Genomic DNA, 24,403 nt, shown 5'->3' on the forward strand with positions numbered 1-24,403 from the left:
CATTGTCATTTTGATTTGCATCTCTTGGATAATTAGCAATTTTGAACATGTTTTCATATGTCTTTTGGCCTTTCTTCTGTCTTCTTTTGAAAAGTGTCTATTTAGGTCAATTACCCATTTTTTGATTGGGTTGTTTATCTTCCTTTTGTTAAGTTGTATGAGTTCCCTGTAAATGTTGGAGATTAAACCCTTATCGGTGATAACATTTGCAAATATGTTCTCCCATGCAGTGGGCTTTCTTGTTGTTTTGTTGATCGTTTCCTTTGCTGTGCAAAAGCTTTTTATTTTGATATAGTCCCATTTGTTTATTTTCTCTTTAGTTTCCATTGCCCGCTCATTTCTTTTTAATACTGAATAACAGTTCATTGTCTAAATGTACCACAGTTTACTTATCCATTCACCTATTGAAGGACATCTTGGTTACTTTCAAGTCTTGGCAATTATAAATACAGCTTCTATAAGCAACTGTGTTCAGGTTTTTGTGCAGACATAAGTTTTCAACTCCTTTATATAAAGACTGAGGAGTAAGATTGCTGGATTTTACAGTTAAAGTATGTTTAGTTTTGTAAGAAACTGCCAAACTGTCTTCCAAAGTAATCGTATCATTTTGCATTCCCATCAGCAATAAATGAGAGTTCCTGTTGCTCCACATTTTGTCAGCATTTGTCAGTGTTTTGGATTGTGGCCATTCTAATAGGTATGTAGTGGTACCTCATTGTTGTTTTAATTTGTATTATACTTAATTTTTAAAAATTATGTCTCCTATAGATACAATTTAATTTACAAAACAAAAACAACACTTTAAAAGAATCTTTAACATGATTGAGTGAAAGGTGATATCTGATTTTTGAAAGCCTAAGTCAACAGAAGAGCAGTAAATATTAATTGTTTAACCATAAAACATCCATCAAGAATTTTGTCATCTGGATCTTAGGCTTTGGTCTTCATTTCAAGTTCCTGTCAATATAGTTGACCTACTCAGCACCTTCACAGTTCAGCTAAGGTTGAAAAGCTAGTCAACTTTATGTTCAAATCTAGCTCTGCACCAGTTGGCTGTATGACTTTAGACAATTGTCAGCCTCACCTAGAGCCTTTAAAGCCTTATGGCTCCATTGATCTGTTCAAGCCAGTCATTACTTCAGCCTAATCTTTCTTGTCCCTGTCTGTAACAGGGCCATAAGCATATCCCATGTAAATTAGCACAATTATAAATTTTTGGACAAAACAGGGGCTCTGTAATAAATCTGACAAGTCCAGGGAACGAAAGTACCTTTGATTTGACCATAAATTTCTAACTGGGCAGTCTATGGTGGGTAGTCATACCCCAGGCATACTAGTATAATCCTATCTAATAATAGACAAACATGGTAATTGACCATACCTTTGCTACGCCTCCCATTGGCTAATAGCGTGATATGTAAATTAACTGCCAACAAAGATGGCGGCTAATTTGCATACTGCAGGCAGGGTGGGACAGTGCCATCCCTCCTGCTCTGCTGCCATCTGGGCCTGCTATCTGCGACCCAGGGCAGCCAGGCGGTGCAGCAGCGATCGGCCAGCCTGCCTGGCCTCCATCTGGGCATCCCGTGTGCGACCCGACCCGGGGCAGCCGCGTGGGGCAGCAGCGATCGGCTGGCCCGCCCAGGTGTCCCATGTGTGACCCGACCCAGGGCGGCGCCCCAACCCCTGGATTGGCCCTGCCGTGTGCGCGACCCGGGGAGACGGGGCAGGCACCGAGGGATCGGGCCTGCCATCTGCCACCTGGGGAACAGGCCTAAACCAGCAGGTGGTTATCTCCTGAGGGGTCCCAGACTGTGAGAGGGCACAAGTGGGGCTGAGGGACACCTCCCCACACCCCCCTCCCCCGCCAGTGCACAAATTTTTGTGCACTGGGCCTCTAGTGTATATATATGGCTAATAATGCAAAGTGCCCCTGTGGGAGTTTGACCAGGAGACCAGTTCTATCACTCCCTATGACATGCGCTGACCACCAGAGGGCAGCATGGAATGAAGGAAGGCCCTGGCCAGCAGCCGGAAGGCCCCGATTGGCCCTGATCGCCGGCCAGGCCTAGGGACCTTACCCATGCATGAATTTCATGCACTGAGCCTCTAGTCCTATATAATAAAACCTTACTATCCAAATTGACCAAATGGCAGAAGGACCAGTCACTATGATGCACACTGACCACCAGGGGGCAGACGCTCAACACAGGAGCTGCCCGTTCAGCCAGAAGCTGGGCTCACGGCTGGTGAGCACAGCAGCGGTGGCAGGAGCCTCTTCCACTTCTGCAGCAGTGCTAAGGACCTCTCAGGGGATGTCCACCTGCTGGCTTAGACCGCTCCCCCCGAAGGTGGATATCCCCCTGAGGAGTCCCAGACTGTGAGAGGACGCAGGCCAGGCTGAGGGACCGCACCCCTCACCCCCAGTGCACAAATGTCTTTAATAAAAGGTTTACCTGCCTTAAGCAATCCCTGTCCATTGTTCTTATGTATCTAGGGTTAACATACCTTTGTAAAGCAAGAGTAATCATCTTTCAAATCTCTCAGAGGTCTAAGCCCCCTCAAGGGAGCACATAATCTTGTTAACTATGCTGTAATCCAATCATAGAGATTTGTCTGCCTTGCTTTCTCCCTCCTTCATGTAATATTCTTCATGTTCTCTTCTTAATTCCAAATGTATAAAAGGAATTGCAAAACTGTCATTCTCCAGAGCATTTAAGATGTTGCTTTCTAGCATTTCATCAGTTTGGCTCAAAGAAACTCATAAAACTTCTCTAGAGGTTTGGAGTTTCTTACATCAGTGTTTAAATGGCATAATTGGCAGGATTCTAAAGAAGCCCACTCAGAATCACCCTGTGGACCTGGACCCAGTGTCAGGTACAACAAAAACCCATAGTGCTCCACTGGCTCCCCACTTTGCTTTCGGTGAATTTTAGTGAGTTTTTTGTTGAAATTGTGGACCTTCTTGCTTAACATAGCAGGTCCAGGACTTTATTTGTGCTGCTCTTAGAAAATCCTCCAGGTAGATAAGTGTTGACATAACCTTGGGAAGGAGAAAAAAATGAGTTGCTACTCATACAACTCAACAAAAGGAAGACAAGCAATCCAATTGAAAAATGGGCAGAAGACCTGAATAGACATTTCTCTGAAGAGGACATACAAATGGCCAAGAAACACATGAAAAAATGCTCAAAGTCACTAGTCATCAGAGAAATGCAAATTAAAATCACTTTTAATTTTTAAATTGGATAGCTGAACAAAATCTTTGCTGGCTAAATGAGAAACTGAACTTTCTTGAGCTCCAAAGAAGAAAGACACTTGCTTCCCCAACCCTAATCTCAAGTGCTTTTAAGTGACTAAGAATATTTTTGAAGGATGCTGAGGAAAAATTTCCTCTGGGCATGAAGCAGTCCTATAGGATTATCCACTGCATTTGGCTCTTCTGGAGACATGTATGTAAAGGCTGGTCTTCCCTAGAAGTTTGTTCAGACTGTACATATCTCTAAAGAAAACTACAATTAACATAGCAAATTGTGCCTCTGAGGCTGACAAGCCCCACACTGTCAGCCTGCCATTAATAGTCCTGGAGGAAGATGGCCAAATGAGGATCCTATGGTACTTCTAAGTTAATCTTTTGTGTGCACAATTAGAAAAAGCCAACTAAAATTAGGCAGAATGAATAGAAATCATCTTTAATTGGTCTCAAAATTTCAAAAAGAGGATTTAGATAAATGGGTCAACCTGTGATATTGTTTGGGTGGCCACCCAATTATTTGAGGTGTTTAAAACAGCTGTCCTTACCTTAAAAGGGAGGAGGTCATTTGAACTTGACTTATGGATAGATCTTATCCCAACTGCCAAAACTAAATTTAGTTTAGTTCTTTTGTAAAAACTAGTTTTTCTCATAGCTAAAGGTGTCTGTGTCTATCTGTGTGTAATAATGTTCTACCTCCAGATGATATTGTTAAAAGTAATTTAAAGCATCTTGCCTAGGTGGCTCAGTTTGTTGGAGTGTCATCCCATGCATCAAAGGATTGTGGGTTCGATCCCTCTCTCCCTCTCCCTTCCTCTCTTTCTAAAATCAATAAAAACATATTTTCAGGTGAGGATAAAAACAAACAAACAAACAAACAAACAAACACAACAACTCTTTGGTAAATAAAAGCTAGTTTAAATGTTTTAAGTAGGAAAAACATGTCTTTTGAGTTATTGATAGCAAATATGTTTCTGTTTTCCTCAGGTTTACAAAAATAAGTTCAGGTTAATCATTGACTTTGATATCTATGAAATATATTTCTAGAGATTAAAAATGTCTTCATAAATTTGACTTCTTAGTTTTCATTAGAAATGGAGGCTTTAAATGTCAATATATGTAATTAAAACTGATAGGAATAACTTTGTGGTGTTCCAGAAAGGCCCCTGGAATACCTCAAAAGATTTACTTTCTCTTGTTACAAAAGAGAAATTTCATTGAAAGGAGGTAATCTTACACTATTACCAAGATTTGATGAAGTCACTTCAAGGAAATGCCTAATAGTTCATTACTTCTTTTCACAGCAAAATCTCTGAAGACAAAATCTCTGAAGACTTGAAAGATCATTGACTGCCACGTGGAGATTTTATTTATTGGAAAGGACATCAAATACACTGTCTGGCCTCATTGGAAGGGACTTTACCCAGCACCTAACCACAAATGGCATTTATCCCTGTCTCTGACACTTGCTTTTGCCTACAACAAACACTAAAAACTCCTTGAGGACGAGAAGCTGCTGATATCAGATGTACACAGCTATCCTAAGATAACAACAAGGCCTGTATACCTATTGATTGATATTGAACTCAGAAACCAATTGTTTGATTGTCTTTACTCGTCTGCTAATAATATTAGTTATAATAATAGTTATATTTATTTTTTGGATTTTCCTATATAACCCAACTGTTCATGATTACTGAAAATATATGATAACTTTTAATACTCTTTTTATGGCTTATGTAAATGTGATGTAGATTCAAAATACATAAAAGTAAAACAGATGACAAAACACAAATCATGATCATTCACAAGATAGAAATAATCCAGAGTGTTTTTTACAATGAAGACCATAAAACTTGCCGGCCTTCCATTTACCTCCCCTCCCCTTTTGGGAAAATTCAGCCTCAACTCATATTTATTGAAAGGGAGAGGGCTACGCACTCCATCTTGCCCCGAATCCTCCATTTTGGGCAGCAGCCATGTGCTCAGCAAGGAGCTTCCTCCCGGAAGCCCAAACCTCTGCTAGCCACACCTAGGATTTCTTTAAACTAACCAATGATAATCAAGGGAAGTGCGCGCCATAGATATGACCACATCCTGTGTAACAAGACTCCGACTTGCGCCTGGCCAATCGGCAGGGCCCACAGTCCTCTCTCCTCCCCTTACTCCAACCCCCCTATCAAACCCCTCTTCCCACAGGGCTAGCTCTCTCTCTGCCCCAGCCGCTGCATCGGCGAGTGTGGGGGGAGCTCAAGCTAGCTTGAATAAAGACTCTTATGCTTTTGCATCAGACACGGCTGGCTCCCTGGTGTGGTTCCTTGGGGATCCTGAAATCTGGGCATAACATTTATAGTTAAGGTATTGCCCCATCCCCAGTAGTCCACCATTTCAACAAGACCATGCCAATACTGAGACTTCCTAGGAGTGAGCCTTCCTAGAGTTGTGAGATCACACTATTTGACCAAAAGTTTGGTCTTCAATGCATTCTTCGAATTGATTTATGACCAAAAGGGGTAATTGTGGATGAAAATTGTTTAGCAAATCTGCCAAGTCCAGTGACCAAAAGTAACCTCACAGGGTGATCCGATCATAAATTCCTAACTGGATAGGTCATAGTAGGAAGTCATGCTTCAGGCATATAACTGTAGTAAAAGGTTTATCTTTGCCTTAAGCAAGCCCTGTCCATTGTTCTTGTGCATCTAGGTTGTGGATGGACGAAAGGGGCCACATGCTGACCTGACAAGCTCAGGGAAGGCCTGCATAGACGTCTTGCAGACTCAGAGCCCTAAAGTAACCACAAAGGATGGTCTGAAATTAAACTTTAACTAAAAGCAGTTATGGTGGGTAGTCACCTCCTAGGCCGGTATCTTTACTGACAAAGTCAACCTTCACTTTAACTGAGCCTATCTGTCTTTTTGCATCTATGATAACATATCCTTGAAGTGTCTGTGTAACTTGTAACTTTCCTTTTTCTGGACCCCTTGGGTCACAACCTAATGTGCTGGGCACCAGGACAGATACCACAAATTCCTTCATTATCATGTTAATTGTTCTTGAACCCACCTAAGTATGTGTCCATCATTTTACTTTTTATCCAATCCCAGGGGTTAACCCCACCCCCCACCCCCTACTTTGCTTTCTCCTGCCTCTCTAGTCTATCACCAATGGATTTCATGTAACCCACCTATGTCCCTCCTTTCATTGCAATGTATAAATACAGATGTAACCCACCATTCTCTGAAGCATTATCTGAATTCGTTGAGGTTCTGCTTCCTGACATATGTCGACAGTTTGGCTCAAATAAACTCACAAAATTCTTTACATGTTTCAATGGCTTTTTACGTTAACAAGGTTAACACGCCTTTGAAATGCCAGAGTAATCGTATTTTCCGGACCCATTGGAGGCAAACCACCCTTAAGGAAGCACGTAATCTTGGTACCTTGCTTTCTTCCACCTTTCATGTAATCTTCCTCTTTACTCCTCAATTCCAAATATATACTAGAAACTGCAAAACTTTCATTCTCTGGAGTATTTGAGATCTTACTTTCTGACATGTCTTCAGTTTGGCTCAAACAAACTCTTATAAAAATTCTCTACAGGTTTGGATGTTTCTTATATCAACTCATTTATGACTTCCAATCACAGACAGATCTTGCCCAAGGCTGTGCAATTATCCTACATGTTCTTAAACAGCCACCTCCACCCTAAATTTCTAAATGGTGCCGTCAAACCTTGATCACTCTCCTTATGGCCCCTTCCCACAAATCATCATCAGATGGGAACTCCCTCAATCTCTTGCCTTCCCTCTACCCAACTATAAATTTATCTTCATTTACACCTATCTTTCTCTGCTTACACTGAGGAGGAAACTGGTCTTGCAAGGCATGTCAGGCCATAAAAACTGTGAACAATGCACTGCCCTGGGGGGGGGGGGGGGAGGTCATTATTGCTGGCCCCAGGACAGATCATCGGATATGGCCTGGGGACCCCCAACACCTGGGGGCCTTCCTGTAAGCCCAGGAAAGGGGGTGGAACCATATCTGCAAGACAAAGACCCCAGAAGGTTATAAAAAGTGAACCCTCTGCGTGTTTCTTCACTCTGATTTGGAAATTATTCCTTGAGTCCACTAGTGTTAATAAACGGGGTCCCTCCCTTTCTCTAGGAAGCGTGCTTGGTATTTCTTTGGTCTTCTGCAACAACACCTCATTTGAGAGGGTGTTTCTCCACTTTATCAAAGCTACTCTTGTTAGGAGCCTTCTTATCTCCTTTGATGCTTTAGTCTTTTTCATCATCCATGCTATGCTGTATTCTGAATTCCTCCCCTGTCTACTGCTTTCTTCCCTTAGATTATGAACATGCTGATCCTTTCATCTTTAAGAAGAAAAAGGGTATTCTATCTTCTACACATTCTTTTTTCCATTCACAAACAACCTTCTCCAAAGATCCTATATAATAAAGGGGTAATATGCAAATTGACGCTCATGCCCTCACATCATCACAAGATGGCCGCCCCCATGTCATCACAAGATGGCTGTTCCCATGTCGTCACAAGATAGCCACCCACATTGTCACAAGATGGCCAGCAGGGAAGCAATCAGGCTGGCAAGGGAGAAATTAGGTGTCAATCAGGCCAGCAGGGGAGCAGTTAGGGGCAATCAGGCAGGCAGGCAGGCAAGCAGTTGGGAGCCAGCAGTCCTGGATTATGAGAGGGATGTCAGACTGCAGGTTTAGGCCCTATGGGATCAAGCCTAAACCGGCAGTCAGACATCCCCCGAGGGGTCCCAGATTGGAGAGGGTGCAGACTGGGCTGAGGGACACCCCCTCCCAGTGCACGAGTTTCATGCACCGGGCCTCTAGTTAGTCTATAAAAACCCTATCTGCTTCTTTACTATCTTCCCATTCACTCCTTAACCCACTTCACTTTAGCTTCCATCTGCATTCGAATAGTAAAGCAACCTCAGCAGAAGGCAGAGCTGACATCCATATCTTCCAATCCGACACAGAATTCTTAGACTTTGGTTTCTGTGTCATTGACCACTGACCACAACTCCTTCTCAGTACTCTCTTTTCTTTGGCACCTGTGACATCACTCTCTCCTGCTTCCATGACAACCTCTGATGATTTTTTCTCAGTCTTCTTTCCTAACCGTTTAATTCTAATATTTTCTAGAGCATTTCATTTAATTTACACTTTCCCTTGGTAAGTCCAAAAACACATAGCTCCAACTTCCACCTATATTCTGATGTATTCATTCAGCTACCCTATGCCTTTTGATTGGAGCATTTAATTCATTTACATTTAGGGTTATTATTGATAGGTACTTATTTATTGCCATTTTAATTTTGTATGGTTAGGTTTCTCTCTCTGTTTCTTCTGCTCATTACAGCAGTCCCTTTTGCATTTCTTGTAATGCTGGCTTGGTGGTGATGTGCTCCTTTAGCCTTTTTTTTTTTTGTCCAGGAAGCTTTTTATTTGACTGTCTATTTTGAATGATAGCCTTGCTGGATATAGTAATCTTGGTTTCAGATCCTTGCTTTCTATTACTTTGAGTACTTCATGCCATTTCCTTCTGGCCTGTAGAGTTTCTGATGAGAAATCAGCTGACAGCCTTATGGGAGCACCTTTGTAGGTAACAGTTTGCTTTTCTCTTGCTGCCTTTAAAATTCTCTCTTTGTCTTTACTTTTTGGCATTTAAATTATAATGTGTCTGGGCATGAGCCTGTTTGGGTTCTTCTTGCTTGGGGTTCTCTGTGCCTCCTGAACTTATGTGACTTTTTCCTTTACTAGGTTAGGGAAATTTTCTGCAATTATTTCTTCAAGCACATTCTCTATCCCTTTCTCCCTTTCTGCCTCTTCTGGCACACCTGCTATTCTAATATTGTTATATTACACATTTCCCAGAGCTTCCTTAAGCTGTCCTCCTGATTTTAAATTATTTTTTCTTTTTTGGTTCTCTGATTGAGTGATTTTTTCAACTCTGTCTTCTAATTCACTTATTCTATCCTCAGCTTCCCCTAAACTGCTGTGTCTTCTTTCCAATGTGTTTTTTATTTGTGTTATCTCTGTTTTTATTCTGTTTTCATAGTTATTATATCTTTCCTCATGTTGTTGAGCATCTTTACCATCATTATTTTGAACTCTGTTTCAAATAAGTTTCTTATTTCTATTTCATTTATCTCTTTTTCCATAGAATTCTCTTGTTCTTTCATTTGGAAGTTGTTTCTTTGTCTCCTCATTTTGGCTGCCTGCTTGGGTTTGTGACTATGTATTAGGTAGATCTGCTACACCTCTCAATCTCTAGTGCAGAACAGAGTCAAATGCTATTTCTGACTAATTAGGTCAAGCAAAGACTCAAAGCTTCCAAAGACCATCTCTGCCTACAGACTGATAGGATTCCAACTTGAATTGCCCTCAGGCAATCATCCTCAGGTCTGGTGAGAGATTTCTTTCAACAGGGTGGGGCAGTTGCTTTTGCCTGGAGGCTAATTTTTATTTTTAGTCTCTTAAAGTGGCCTCAGGAACTCCACATCAAGGGGCAAGATGTTTCCCAATAGGGTGGGTCAACTGTCTTCCCCCCGGGCAAGGGCGCCTGTATATAGCAAATGTTTGTGTGGGAAAGATATTCTCTGCTGTGTGAGGGAATGACTCAGCACAGGAAACTGGCAGTGTGTGCCTTCAATTTTTAAAAAAATATATATTTTATTGATTTTTTACAGAGGGGAAGAGAGAGGGATAGAGAGTTAGAAACATTGAAGAGAGAGAAACATTGATCAGCTGCTTCCTGCACACCTCCTACTGGGGATGTGCCTGCAACCAAGGTACATGCCCTTGACCAAAATCAAACCTGGGACCCTTCAGTCCTCAGGCTGACACTCTAGCCACTGAGCCAGACCGGTTAGGGCAGGTGTCTGCCTTCTGAGCTCTAACACCAGAGTCCCCAATCCTGGTATCTGCTCACACAACTCCAGTCCACTCTGCCCTCCCTCTGCCAGAGTAGAAGGTGAGTGGCTCCATAGGGAATTTTGTGTGTTGGCCCTTTAAGAGGGTGCCTGAATTTCCAGCTGTCTCTCCCTGGCAGACAGCAACTCTGCTGCTTTTCACAGCCAGATGTTATGTGGGTCCCCTTCTCAGTTCTGGTGTTCTCTGCTGGGGGGCCCATCTTGGGGATTAGATTACAGAGTTCTCATTGGCACCCCTTCACTATTAGGATAACTCTCCAGAACTTTAGTTGCTGTCTGTGGGCCAGCCCTTTTGTGCCTTTTCCCTTCCTACCAGTCTCTATGCAGTCTCCACTTTCAGTCCTCCGGTATCAGGGTTCTCTCCAGGGAGTCTTCTGTTGATTATTCAGGAAGTTTTTCTATATTTTAGTTGTAATTCCAGTTTGTTTCTGGGAGCGTGTCTGTGCAGCATCCACTTACTCCACTGCCATTTTTAATCTCCCACCTACCATATATTCTGATGATTCCCTAAAATACCTGCCTAGATATCTCAGACATCGCAGAGTTCTTTTGCACCCTAGAAGACTAACTCTCTTATGGACACTTCCACTGGTGGTCACACAGACTTATCAAATTCAACACATCCTAATTCAAAGTCTTCCCTCATACCTGCTTCTCCTGAGCTCTTATCTTGCTGAGTGATATAACTACACAAGTTGGTAATCTATTATTCTAGGACCTCACTCATATCCAATCCTTTTGTCTTCTATTCTCAATTAGTAAAATCTTGTCATGTCTGTTTTTTTTTTTTTAATATCTTGAATTTGTCTCTTTCTTTCCTCTTCTACTGCTCTGTCATCTCCAACCTGGGCCAGTCTCCCTGACTCCAGCTTTATTCCTTTCCATCTATCCTGCACAAAGCTGCTAACAGCTTTCTTTCCTTGTTAAAGTAACTTTCCAAATACAGACACACCTAGCCTTGGCCAATGTGGCTTAGTTGGTTGAGTGTGGTCCCATGCACCGAGAGATTGCTGGTTTGATTCCTAGTCAGGGCACATGCCTGGGTTGTGGGCTCAATCCCCAGTCAGGGCATGCAGAAGGCAACTGATCAATGTTTCTCTCTCCCTCTCTCTTCCTCTCTCTCTCTCTCTCTCTCTCTTCCTCTCTCTCTCTCTCTCTTCCTTCCTCTCTCTAAAAAAAAATCAATAAAAATATATTAAAACTAGAGGCTCAGTGCATGGATTCATTCACCGGTGGGGTCCCTTGGTGTGGTCTGTGGGGATCGGGCCAAAACCGGCAGTCCAACACCGCCTGCCACTCCTGCCTGCCCCTCCTGCTCATCCCAGCCCTGCTGCACCTGCCACTCCACTGTGGTCATCCTAGGGCAATACCGGCATGCCCATGCTGAGAAGCAGCTGCAGGCTTGCACCCAGTCAGTCCCAGTGCCAGTCCCAATCCTGGTCCTGGTCCGGATGGGGGAGGGAGCACAGGGGGAGTGTCCATAGGAGAGGCTTGTGCTGCCACAGCTGCACTCGCCAGCCATGAGCCCGGCATCTGGCACCCATAAGTCAGCTGAGCAGTGCTCCCGCTGTGGGAGTGTACTGACCATCAGGGGGCAGCTCCTGCTTTGAGCGTTTGCCCCCTGGTGGTCAGTGCACATCATAGCGATGGGTCGAATAGTCAACCGGTCAAATGGTTACTTAGGTTTTTATATGTATAGACTAGAGGCCCGATGCACGAAATTCGTGCAAGGGACTCAGCCCTTGCAACCGCGGCGACTTGCCTCAGCAGCTTGCCTCAGCCCTTGCAGCCCCAGCTTCATCCGGAAGGTTGTCCAGAAGGATGTCCAGAAAGTTGTTTGGCTGTCTGGTCTAATTATTATTATTATAGAGTATAAATAAATACAGACAGAACTTGTTTTATTACACTTCACTTTATTGCACTTTACAAATACTCCAGGGATTTTTTTTTCTTTATGAATTGAAGGTTTGTAGCAATCCTGCATCGAACATGTCTATCAGTACCATTTTTCTAACAGACTCAGATGATGGTTAGCATTTTTTAGCAATAGAGTATTTTTAATTAAGGTATGCATATTTTTAGACATAATGTTATTGTACTCTTACTAAACTACAGTATCTATTATCAAAAATCCATAATTTTTATATTAAATTTATAATTTTAAAATATCAGGACAAATTTGGTAGAGAAATATGTGGAACTTACATTTTAGAGCCTCTTTCTCAGATTCTGGCAAATTAACAAGTTATTGAAGAGCTTAGTCCTTAATTGTTTTCAGTTTTCAGTCTGGTGAAATACACACTATATACAGGGCATGGCAGAAGTAGGTTTACAGTTGTGTGTATGTGAAACAGAATTTATTCTTGTATTACTAATTATTGTATTATTTTCTATACAAACAACTGTAAACCTACTTTTGCCTCACCTTATATATATTAATTTTAATGCTCAAATCAAATAATAAAAATATGTTTATTTCATTTATACAAAACTTTAAAGTTCTCTCTATAATGAAAATATTCGGATTGGTTTGTCAATACTTTTCTTAAGACAGTATCCAACTTCCTCTCACTGCTCCTGGATCTGATGTGAGGGCAGCTGGTTTTATGATTGGAACGCCTGGGAAATGCTATGTGAAGGGAGCAGCAACAGATGTTGTATATATTTGTTTATGATTCTTTGTATCTAAATGGGAATTTTTTCTCATTGTTGCTCTCAATTCTTCAATCAGGGGAGGAGGAAAGTGGCAGCAGAAGGACCTAAACCTGTTCTTATACTCTCTTTCTTTATATTTTTTCTTCCTTCTTTTTTTATTGAGATATAATTGACATACATTATATTAGTTTCAGATGTACAACGTAGTGATTTAATGTATATATATCGTGAAATGGTCACCACACTAATTCCAGTTAACATCACCACATGACATGACAGTTTTTTTCTTGTGATAAGAGCTTTTAAGATCTACTCTCTTAGCAATTTTTACATATACAATACAGTATTACTAACTATAGCCACTATGTCTATATTTTTAATCAGTATAGTTTTATAATGCATTTTGATATCTGATATGATCATTATTTCCTCTTTACCTTTTTTAAAGACCATATCACCTTTAATTTAAACCCTATTTTGGCTTTTCAAAATGTTCATTATTCTTACAGGTGTTTGCCAACCATTGGGGCAATATAATAATACCTACTTACAGTCTTGTTGCAAAAATCAAATGAGTGAATACATAAAGCTCTTGGACAATGCCTGGCAGGTAGGAAGTGCTTAGTAAATGTTGGTTTACACTAATGCTTTCTTAGAACATAAGCACTACTATAAAATAGGAACTTTCATTTTGGCAACTATCCTATCACTAACATCTAGAAAACAGCCACAAATATTTGCAGTTCAGTTCATTTTAGTTAAATGAATATTTATTAATACTGTGGCATACCTGACGGATACCAGAGATCCAGTGATGAGTAAGAACGGGGCCCTGTCCTAGAGAGGTGAAAACCAACAGGAAATTACTCTCTCTCCACTGTTTCTCTGCACACACTGTTTCATCTACTTGAGACACTAGCTGCCACTTCTTCCTCTGCTTGATTCCTACCTTTGTTCACATCCTTAAAACTCTCAGCTCAGACACTACATCCCCACAGAAAAGCTTTCCCAGTGCCCTGAGATGGCTAAGGAACCTTTGGCAGCCCCGTGCAAACCTGTCATGTTCTTAGCAGATGGTAATTTGTCTGTCTCTGAGCACTGACTAGACTGAGCAACCTGAGGTCAGGATGGTGGATCTCAGCTCTGCTGCCTTAGTGCCCAGCCCAGTCTCTGCTACATAATATGTGCACAATATATGGTAAGGAAATTAACAATGAAGAGAAGACCTAGTAATCTCTACAAGAGGACTTTTTGAATAACTATGCCATAGCTTTAAAAAGCAAAGACATCTACCATACTGCAAACCATCATTTTAAAGTGGCAAAATAACCCAAACTTTATGAAATCTCCTTTTTACCCTTCCTAGGTACTAAATTGTTTTGAAAGTTACAAAAAAGGAAATAACTAAGTTAAATGGTGAGAAATTAAAATAATATATCACTGTTATCTCGGTGAGGTAACCATGGAACCAGTGACCCTAATCCAAAAAGCCTGATGGGCAACTGTAGGGCTGGTGTCATTTTTACACAGCAGCATAAATTTTACTCTTTATAAAACTGTGGGAGAAAGATGAATCCCCCCATGTCAGAAGTATTTTCTAGAATAGCTTTTAAAGTGATAAAGACATTATAATATTTCTGGTTGTGGTGGAGAAACAAAGTAAGTAAGCAGTGTGGCTAATGTTGAGGGATTAATTGCTATGATAATTCTGACTGTGGTTTAGGGTTACTTGAGACTGGAGTGTACCCGCTTTCTTTAGACAACATCACCATATCAATCTTACGTTCCTCCAGTATGCAAGGGAGGAAGACTTTGGTAAGAATGTGTAAAAACGGTTCCTAAAGTGGAAAAAGGTTTCAAATGCTCTTGCCTGTGCTTCCTCACCTTCTGATGCTCTTTGATGAGCTCCTCCAAGAGTGTCACCCACTACCCGCCTCCGCCTGCTTTAACTCCACCTATTTGGGGAAGCCTGTTAACCGTGGGGACAGTGAGGCCATTACCATTAGGGTAGAAATATCCCAGAGAGTTTAAGGTGTGACTCTGATAAAGGCTGTTAGTATTTCAGTAGATGCGGTCTTAACCCATGATAGCAAATTCCTGATTTTCAAAGTTTCAGGCTTCAACAAGTAACAGGTAAGAGAGGTTTTGGGGTCTTGCCCATGGCAGCTGTGTACTCTACCTACTTAGATGGCTATTGTGTCTTCAATCTTAGTTTTTGTTTTTTTTTAATTTAGTTGTTGTTTTTTTTAAGTCTCTTCTTCCATAAAAATTTGCCTAGGGTCTGGCCCTTTAAAAAATACAATCACTTGTAATGCTTTGAGAAAAAATATAATTATGAAAACCTTGGGGTAATCTTCCATCCAAATACTTCATATTATCTGAAATTATAAAAAATTAACCACATCCCACTTCCCAAATCAGAGCAGAGGGAAAGGGGTTTTGAATCTAAGTCATTCTTCAGCTAAAATCATTCAGGAAAACAGCCAACATTTAATCAAGTTTAGACAAGACTTTCATGGTTGGTTGCTGCAGTGCTTTCATGTTAGGCTTTCTCATTCCATTCCAAATTGTTTACAACCACCCCTCCCTCCCCAGGGGTTTTGGAATGACTCATCAACTTTTCTTTCTCAAGTGCTCTATTAAGTTAAGCTGCAGCCTAGAACCAAACATTTATTCTTACAAGCCTTCCTTCCATGTCATTGGCTGTAATGGAAACCAGAAATCCAGTAAGCAGAAGCAGGGCCATTCAGGCCACACTTCTGCTGTCATGTACCATTTGGACTAATGTAAACATTGTTTTTAAGGTTTGGAAAATTAATGCTAAAATTAGAAAAAGCCAACTTAAATTTAGATACAAATTCGTAATTTCTTTTAATTCATAAGTAATATAAAGGGTGTCCCAAAAAATGTATACACATTTTAACAGCTGATAGCTCAATTTTGAAAATGAAGAGTATTTTAATAAATACTACCTTTATAATTATTCAAAGTGTGTGTATACATTTTTGGGGGATACCCTATATGTCATTTCTATTGAGTAACAAGTTAAAAACTTCTTCCTCTGAATCTCAGTCTTATGAAAGATGCTTTAGAGGATATTCAGACATTAAAATAGAGTTTTTCAAGTTCTAGTTTTTAGAACTTACAGGTGTTTTCAGTCTACTTTTAATTTCAGGAAACAGCAATTGTTTGATATAAAAAATACATAGTTGTAATAATGGCTACCACTTAGTGATATATTCTGAAAATCAGGCTTTTCGGAAAGATGTCAATGAATAACATATGTAAAAGCACCTATCACCACTCAGGAATTCATTCATCCATTCAACTACTAGTGCAATCACTGAGGCAGAAAAGTTAGAATAGAAAACAAAGGCTTCAAGCTCTACCCTCCCCTTTTCCATCCTGGCTGGAACATCTCCGATGTGACTTTTACTGACCACCTGTTCCCCACTTTCCCCTCCCCAGTTTCCTGTAGTTGAGACAAAAATGGGTTTCAACCAGATTCTGCAGCCATATTGACCAACACAGCCATTATAATATCTTTATAATAAATTTGCATTGCGGTTTCAGACCATACTGCGAATTGAATTACCCTGACAGTTCCTGGAGGGACAGAAAAGAAATTGCTGTCTGGACAGGAGGGAGGAAAAGGAGCCACGTGGGCAGTCACACCACCAGCATGGAAGAGGCGGCAAAGGACAGCCTTATCCCCGTTTAATGAAAACCTTCCACCCAGACCGCATCGGTCACTTTTATCACTTCAAAAGCTATTTGCCCACTGTCACTTTTTTTTTTTTTTTAAATATATTTTATTGATTTTTTACAGAGAGGAAGGGAGAGAGACAGAGAGCTAGAAACATCGATGAGAGAGAAACATCGATCATCTGCCTCCTGCACATCTCCCACTGGGGATGTGCCCGCAACCCAGGTACATGCCCTTGACCAGAATCGAACCTGGGACCTTTCAGTCCGCAGACCGATGCTCTATCCACTGAGCCAAACCGGCTTCGGCCCCACTGTCACTTTTTAAAGAATTGATTTCAGAAAGAAAGGGAGAGGGAGAGATAGAAACATCAATGATGAGAATCATCAATCAGCTGCCTCCTGCACTCCCCACACTGGGGATCCAGCCTGCAACCTGGGCATGTGCCCTGACTTGGAATCAAACTGTGATCTCCTGGTTCATAGGTTGACGCTCAACCACTGAGCCACACCAGCCAGGCTCGCTGCCACTTCTTGAGTGCATACTTTCCCTTTAATAAATCTACTTTGCTTTGCTAAACCTTCCCATCTCAATCTTGAATCCTTTTTTGTGTGGTGACAAGAACCTGGACCCCAATATCGGTGTCCCGTAGAGGCCTCTCTCCTCCCCATGTATTGCTCAGCTTCCTCACTATGCTAAGGATTAATGTTGCAGCAATAAGACATACAAAACCCCCTGTTTTGTGGAGCTTATATTGCAGGAAGGTGGGGTAAGATATAAACAAAACAAATCAATAAATATATAGAAAATAGAGTGAAAGTGGAGACTAGAGAGTGGTGGGATGGGGAAGAAGATAAATTTTAAGTAGGAAGGTTGGGCAAGGTGGCATTTGAGTAAGATCATAAAAGAGATGTGACTTTGAAAAAGAGAACTTCAGGCAGAGGAAACCACAAGTGCATAGGCCCTGAGGTTGGAGTACCTGACCCTGTTAAGGGACAACAGAGTCCAGTGAGGCCTGTGAAGAATGAGTAAGGGGGAGGGTGTTAAAGGATTAAATCATAGAAGTAAATGTGGGTGAGGCGAGCAGATTATATAAGGCCTTGTAGGGCATTGTGAAGAAATTGGTTTTCATTTTGAATGAGGTAGGAGCCATTGGAAGATTTTGAACAGAGAAGTGACAGGGTCTGACGTAAGTCTTTAAAAGATGATTTTGGCTGCTGTGTTGCAAACAGCTTTAAGAAAGACAAGGATAGAAGCAGGAAGACTAGCTGGGTACATACTGGGCACTTCAGAAAAAAACTTGTTTGTTGCAAATTGCATTTATATATTAAATTTCCTGTTTTTTTACTTATTGCACTCTTTAAATTATTTTCTATTCTCCATGTTATTTGGGGTTTTAATATATTCAAATTTTAAAGGAATACATTTGCATTTCTTTGAAACATTGAATACATTTCAGACTTTACACCAGCAAATCAAACTGGTTTCTCATTTGACTTCTTTTCTTTTCCTTAATTTAGGCAGAGTTAAATATAGCTTATTCTCTGTGAGTAAAAATAACTACAAAACAACACAAGTAGCCTTAATTAGTACAACTAACTAACTAACTAACTAACTAACATATTTCAGTGTTCTGCACAGTGCTAAGTTTCAACATGAGTTAGCTCATTTAGTCTTCACAATGACTTGCTGAAGTAGACATTGTTATCATTCCCATTTTCATAAGAAAAGAGAAGTTAAATAACCACTTGAGGTTACACAGCTGGCAAAGGCTCAGGCCTGGAGTGGAACTAAGGCCGTGGGGCTCAGAACCTGTGCAGGTGACCACCACATTATATCACTATTATCTCCCAGCAATCCACTGATGTGCCCACTCTAAAATACTGAGCAAGAGGGAGGACCTTAGGGAAACTTTGCCATGTTGTGAAGTAACTCTGGTCCACTGATTTTATTGTATCTATGTGGTTAATGAACAAGTGACCGACCATAGGGGAAGAGGAGAGCCTGGACATTCCTTATGAAAGCCTGTCTGCATGATTCTATTTTGAAACTTTTTGTTGTTGTTAATCTTCACCTGAGGATATTTTTCCATTGATTTTTAGAGAGAGTAGAAGGGCGGGGGAGAGACACAGAGAGAAACATAGATGTGAAAGAGACACATCAGTTGGTGCCTCCCACATGCTCTAACCAGGTCCCAGGATTGAGCCTGCAATCTAGGTATGTGCCCTTGAGTGGAATCAAACCTGGGACCCTTCAGTCTGCAGGCCAATGCTGTATCCACTGAGCCAAACCAGCTAGGGTGTGGTGCTATTTTTAAATCTTACTAATGGTCATAAAAGATCTTGAAAAGTGAAAGCTAAATAAATTACACCGATGGAAATGAATTAGCAGAATATATGATATGGGAATTGTTATATCGATGATAAATCAACTCAGCATCGAAGTCCTATTTTTTAGATGCAGCCACATACCACTGCTGGGAAATTTTATGGAGTGCTGCTGAACTGGCTATTTCATTTTATTATTTACTCTTCTTTTCTCCCAAGAATACTTGGACTAAAATTGGACTTCCTGTTATTATACTTCATTAAGAAACAAAAATAAATTCTAGCATAATGGGATCAAAACTTGGTTTTTTCTTATTGTAATGCATTCCAAGATCAATCATAATGAGCAAAGAAACTACTCCCTGTGATAGATAAAAACTTGTGGCTCCAAATAGGCCTAAGGGAGGGTTTTCTCTTCCATAATGTGTGTGTATGTGCAAAGTGCATAAAGCAAGCCGTTGGCATATCCCATAGTGTATTCTATATTCTGGCCATTATCCATTACATTTGCCTTTTACACTGTGCATCAGTCTACACAAAATGTAGAGAAATCTTCATTATTTGGTTATTTATTATTTAAACTAGAGGCCCAGTGCACAGATTCATGCACATTGAAAGGAAATTAATTAGAAGAAATATTTTAGAGGCCAAGGAGGGACCATGGGAGGTTGGCTCCAGGGCGTGTCCGGCCCATCTCACCCAGTCCTGATCGGCCAGACCCCAGCAGCAAGCTAACTTACCAGTCAGTGTGCATCATAGCGACTGGTCCAACAGTCGGACACTTAGCATATTAGGCTTTTATTATATAGGATATGCTATTAATGAAGTCTACTGGTGTCTTAGGTTGGGTTCCCTAGGAAATAGACTCTGAGACAGAGATTCATGTGCAGGAAGTCTATTGGGGAACAACATCTGTAAGGGAGTCAGAGGAGCAGGATAAAGGTAGAAGTCTGGGCTCAGCTACCCTCAGGGGAGCTCAGGAGGTAGATGACTCACCCAAGTTGTCTCATATTGAGACAAGGGAGTGGATCTTTGTACTTGCTCCCCTTTTGTGTCCATCCCTCACCCGCATGGAAAGGGGTCCTAAACTTGAAGGAGCTGCTTCTTTCAGGGAAGTCCTTGGGAGGACTCAGTTGTAAACTCAGCAGCCAACACCCTAGGTACCTGGAGGTGAAAGGGCCTTGAACCTGAAGGGGGATCTGGGCTGAGTACTAAAGACTGAATGTTTGTGTCGCCCCAAATCCATATGTTAAAACCCTAATTCCTTATGTGATGGCATTTGGATAGGAGACATTTGAGAGGTAGTTAGGTTTACATGAGGTCATGATGGGATTAGTGCCCTTGTAAGAAAATGGAGACTCATGATGATGGCTCTCACGAGAACCTGGCCATGTCTAATCTCAGAGTTTAGCCTCCAGAACTGTGAGAAGTAAGCATTTATTGTTTAAGCCATTCAATCTATGGTAATTTGTTTTGGCAGTCCAAACTTGATAAGATGCTGGGCATTGCAACAAATACTACAACACTAACTTTGGGACATTTCCAAAGTCTGTCCTACCCAGGGTATGTGCACAAGAGACCAATTATTAGTTGAAGGTAGAATTTCTTTTTTAAAGATCTTAAAAAATTTTTTTTTATTAATTTCAGAGAGGAAGGGAGAGAGAGAGAGAGAGAGAGAGAGAGAGAGAGAGAGAGAGAGAGAAACATTAATGATGACAAGAGAACCATTGATTGGCTGCCCCCTGCAAGTCTCACACTGGGGATCAGCCTGCAACCTGGACATGTACCCTCACTGGGAATCTAACCTGTAGCTTTCTGCTTCATTGTTGATGCTCAACCACTGAACCACACTGGCTGGGCAAGGTAGAATTTTTAAGAGAGAAATTTTGCATTTTTACCCCCAATATTTATTTTACTCTTGAGTGGTAAGGTAGGAAAAATTATCACTCTCTACCTCCTGCCCTGTTACCAATCCAGGATATGTAGGACATTATCCTAGTAATAAAGATGTGAATTCAGTATCCAAGAGAAAAAGTTTGAATTATATTTGTTTCCTTGTGTTTCTGCCACCGCCGGGTTCTGTCCTTTTGCACTGTGTTTAGGTAACTGAAAAGCTCATAATAAATAGCAAAAAAGCTTTGATTCGAACTTTATCTTGAAAAATGAAACGCAAATTATGAAACTATATTTCACCTTATATTTAACAAAATGTAGGATATAATGACAACTACATGCTTACTCTATATGTTACATGATTGTTTAATTTTTGGACAAAATTTTTTTCCAAAAAAATGTTATAATAGCACAAATACATGTCCCCTTTATAATTTATTTGTGCAGCATGGAAATAAAGATGGACCTCTATTTGAGGATTTTATTAGTTTTACTAAGGTCTCCCAATTCTTTAATTTGAACTCATGGGGAGTTGAACTCATTTTTCCAAAAATCTCTCTAGACACATTCTTAATGTATTCAAAGCAGAACCCTTGATTCCTGATTTTCCCTGCCCACCCCCACCTCTACCCCATCTTCTATCCTCTACTTGCTAAAGACAAATACTAGAAATTAACCTTGATTTCTTTCTTTTTTCTTCTTCTCTCACACACTGCATCCAAATCATCAACAAGTCCAATTGTCTCTATACCCCCAAACCGACTCCTTATGAGCTCCACTGCTACTGTCCAGTGCCAACCACCATCAGCCTTGCCTGAACTACTTTAATAGCTTCCAAAATGGTCTTGCAGCTTCTGCCTGTATGTCCCTACTACCACTCTCCACAGAGCAGCCAGAGTGAATTTCAACTGTATTTATTTTTATTAGGTACTACATTTACATGATCTAAAAGTCAACATACTATAAAAATTATATGCCCAGAGAAGTCTTGCACCCACTCCTATATTCCTCCCCCTAGCCTTCTAATGATAAGCACTCCCTTCTAGAGTTTTTTAGGCAAATGCAAGCAATACAATATATCTCCCACCTTATTAATCACAAGGTAGCCTACTCTATACACTGTTCTATACTATTCTGCATCATCCTTTTTTCACTTTCCAATATGTCCTAAAGTTCTTCCCATATCAGTACATGGAGATCTTTCAAATTCACTTATGTAGTTGCATATTGTGCCATCATTTATTGAACCAGGCCCATTTTGCTGAACATCACAATTGAGTTAATTTTTTGTCCTTACAAATAATGCAACAATAAATAACCTCATACATGTGGAGATACATCTGTGGGATAGAATCATAGAAATACAATTGCAAGATCATATAATTTAGTGTATTTGCCAGTTCAAAATGAAAATTGTAGAGATGAATCTGATTGTTACTTCCTCTGCTTAAAAGCCTCGCAAGATTCCCTATCCCAATCAGAATGAAAACCACTGAGAAAACACACACAAACAAACAAACAAAAAAAACACTGAGACCCACAGGCCCTCCCTAATCTGGCTTTTGTCTACCTCTTCAATATCACATCTTTCCCTCTCTTTCACCATGGACTAAGCACATTGGCCTTCTTTCATAAATCTCATAAAATTTTGCAGGTTGAGTGATTTCAGTTTGTAATTTATTTGCATTGTAATGTACTATATTGTCAAATATTTATAAAAATATGATTATCAGCCAGAGATCTGACAAAGAAATTGATTTTAGAAGGGGAGCATCAATACTAATATTTAATGGAGATGGATATTTGAATGGGTTTTATAACCAGTCATTTGATAAGTAAACATTTCTAGGTTATGATAACTTTTACTCTCAAGGGCTTAATGAATGTTGAGATAACGAGAAAGTTCTATCTTTCTGTATCCATGTCCATGAATCCCAGACACATAAAGTTAAAAGAGTAACTTTCTGTGGAAATGCAGCATGGTTGGGAAAGAGCACCGTTCTGGATACTATGAGTGCTGTGTCCCACTGTAGACTCTGCCACTAAGTAAGCTGTGAGGGAGGGCGTAAGCAGGCCATTTAATCTTTCCCTGTCTCATTTTATTTCCATGAAAAGGAAAAAAATGGAATTCTTCATTATTCTCAACCTTCCCACTCCACAGGGATTCCTTTTATTACATGCCCCCAATTTTCATAATATGTTGAGAAATTTTGTCTACTAACAATTGTTAGCAATTTATGTTACCATATTCATTGTTAACATATCCATGTTCATTGTTAATTTATAAAAAATATACATAGTTTCCCATTCTGGTTAGCATTAAATAATTAATTGACATTACATGAATTGACCATCAGAAGCAAAGAAAGGTCATATTTAATTTGCCTGGCTGGCTTTACCTTGCTTAACTAAGAGGCTGCAGGTTGGGACTCTCTGATCCCAATCAGCAATGTTTCTTTGAAAGTCTGGAAGTCAATGTTATGTATACAATCATCTAGTCCAATGGGTTTTTTTAGATGATGCTTCACAGAGTCCTGGGGCTCAGCAGAGTGGCTCAAAGCAGAAATGAGGCTGGAAAGAAGAGGTGAAGCAAGGTGTCTTATGGTCCCCAAACCTATTTTATCTAGCGTAATCCACTTTTTTCTGTTTGATATATCGGGGTTTGCCTAAGACTATTTGAAGAAAGGGTTTAAACTATTAAAAATAATTTGAAAAATTTAACAATTAAACTTGATTGCATAGATGAGGATAATGAAGCCTAGGAAAGTTTAATGAAAATTGTCCAAGGTTACAGAGCTAATTAATGGCAAAATATTCATTTAGTCAACCAACAAATATCTATTGAACACTATGGAAAGAAAAGTTATAAATGTAAAACTGATTCAGTCTTAGTCTAAAAACAACCTGTGGGTCACCATGATATTTGATAAAAATCTTTGGGATGAAAGAGTCTTTTCTTCTTTTTAAAATTTTATTTTGAGAGTACATTTATTAAAGCTGGGGACAAGGAAGGGCTTAGGATAGAAGGAGCAACTGGAGAGCCTAGGCGGGGCTGCTGTCAGCTCACTGAGAAGTCAGAGAAAAGGGGGCCTTAGAAACAGGCTCAGGGGGTTAGCCTTGGGTGAGCCGGAGCTGTGGCTGCCCATCGCTGTCCTGGTTGCATGTCTCCTAGAGTCCCTTAGAGTTTAGGAGATGCACGTCTGTCTGGGAAGGAGTGGAGGAGGGGGAAGGCACAGGCGTGCTCCTGGGAGGGAGAGCGCACACGAATCTTATTTTGATACTTTGATGAAGAATTAACATTATTGTGTGTGTCTACTATTCAGTAAAACAAGGAAGAGAGGGCAGGAGAATATTTGCATTCTGATTATCAAAGGAGAGCGATGAACAAAGAGCCCTGTTAGGAGACAGGCCAGGTGGGATAAAGGTCTTATTTCAATTTAAATGGATAGGGGCTCTGTCTCTGATTGTCAAACTTTTGGTCTGTTCAGTGTCTACAGAGGAGGAGACAAGAGCTCTGCCTCCCCAAGATTATTTATAAGGTTTTTGTTTCATTTCCCAGATTGAGCATGTGATTACCACCGAGCTTGGAAAAACATGTTGCTATGAGA

Source organism: Myotis yumanensis, unplaced genomic scaffold (assembly GCF_028538775.1).
Source record: "Myotis yumanensis isolate MYYU_CA2020_CCGP unplaced genomic scaffold, mMyoYum1.0.hap1 SCAF_3, whole genome shotgun sequence".
Classification (NCBI taxonomy): domain Eukaryota; kingdom Metazoa; phylum Chordata; class Mammalia; order Chiroptera; family Vespertilionidae; genus Myotis; species Myotis yumanensis.